Source organism: Lolium perenne, chromosome 6, assembly GCF_019359855.2.
Source record: "Lolium perenne isolate Kyuss_39 chromosome 6, Kyuss_2.0, whole genome shotgun sequence".
NCBI lineage: Eukaryota > Viridiplantae > Streptophyta > Magnoliopsida > Poales > Poaceae > Lolium > Lolium perenne.
Window position 1 is genome coordinate 16651545 of NC_067249.2, and position 2070 is coordinate 16653614.

Sequence of the window (2070 nt, forward strand, 5' to 3'; positions counted from 1 at the left end):
TTGGACGAAATCAACGCCCAGGGTCTTATTTTTCCACGAAGCTTTCAGAAGACCGAAAGGATCACGAAGTGGGGAGACAAGGCGCCGCCACACTAGGGCCGCGCGGCCAGGGCTGGGCCCGCGCCGCCCTGGCGTGTGGGGCCCTCGTGACGCCCCCTGACCTACCCATCCGCCTACTTAAAGCCTTCGTCGCGAATATCCCAGTACCGAGAGCCACGATACGGAAAACCTTCCAAAGCCGCCGCTGCCGCCAATCCCATCTCGGGGGATTCAGGAGATCGCCTCCGGCACCCTGCCGGAGAGGGGAATCATCTCCCGGAGGACTCTTCATCGCCATGATCGCCTCCGGATTGATGTGTGAGTAGTTCACCCCTGGACTATGGGTCCATAGCAGTAGCTAGATGGTCGTCTTCTCCTCATTGTGCTATCATTGTTCGATCTTGTGAGCTGCCTAACATGATCAAGATCATCTATTTGTAATGCTACATGTTGCGTTTGTTGGGATCCGATGAATATGGAATACTATGTTATGTTGATTATCAATCTATCATCTATGTGTTGTTTATGATCTTGCATGCTCTCCGTTGCTAGTAGAGGCTCTGGCCAAGTTGATACTTGTAACTCCAAGAGGGAGTATTTATGCTCGATAGTGGGTTCATGCCTCCATTTAATGCAGGACGATGTGAGAAAGTTCTAAGGTTGTGGATGTGCTGTTGCTACTAGGGATAAAACATCGTTGCTTTGTCTAAGGATATTTGTGTTGATTACATTACGCACCATACTTAATGCAATTGTCTCTTGTTTGCAACTTAATACTGGAAGGGGTGCGGACGCTAACCCGAAGGTGGACTTTTTAGGCATAGATGCATCCTGGATAGCGGTCTATGTACTTTGTCGTAATGCCCAATTGAATTTCACACTACTCATCATGATATGTATGTGCATTGTTATGCCCTCTTTATTTGTCAATTGCCCAACTGTAATTTGTTCACCCAACATGCTATTTCTTATTGGAGAGACACCACTAGTGAACTGTGGACCCCTGTCCAATTCTTTACATCGAATACAATCTACTGCAATACTTGTTCTTACTGTTCTTTGCAGTCATCATCTTCCACACTATACATCTAATCCTTTGTTACAGCAAGCCGGTGAGATTGAGAACCTCACTGTTAAGTTGGGGCAAAGTATTTTGATTGTGTTGTGCAGGTTCCACATTGGCGCCGGAGTCCCTGGTGTTGCGCCGCACTGATAACCCACAAGTATAGGGGATCGCAGCAGTCTTCGAGGGTAGTATTACCCAATTTATTGATTCGACACAAGGGGAGACAAAGAATACTTGGAAGCCTTAACAGCGGAGTTGTCAATTCAGCTGCACCTGGAAACAGACTTGCTCGCAAGAGTTTATCAGTAGTAACAGTTTTACAGCAGTAGTAGTAGTAAAATAACAGCAGCAGAGTAACAAAGACAGCAGTAGTGATTATAGTAAACAGCAGGATTAAAATATTGTAGGCACGGGGACGGATAACGGGCGTTGCATGGATGAGTGAAACTCATGTAACAATCATAGCAGGGCATTTGCAGATAATAATAAAACGGTGTCGAAGTACAAAGCAATCAATAGGCATGTGTTCCAATTATAGTCGTACGTGCTCGCAATGAGAAACTTGCACAACATCTTTTGTCCTACCAGCCGGTGGCAGCCGGGCCTCAAGGGAATCTACTGGATATTAAGGTACTCCTTTTAATAGAGTACAGGAGCAAAGCATTAACACTCCGTGAACACATGTGATCCTCACGTCACTACCATCCCCTCCGGTTGTCCCAATTCTTGTCACTTCGGGGCCATTGGTTCCGGACAGCGACATGTGTATACAACTTGCAGGTAAGACCATAAACAATGAATATCATGATGAAATAATAACATGTTCAGATCTGAGATCATGGCACTCGGGCCCTAGTGACAAGCATTAAGCATAACAAGTTGCAACAATATCATCAAAGTACCAATTACGGACACTAGGCACTATGCCCTAACAATCTAATGCTATTACATGACCAATCTCATCC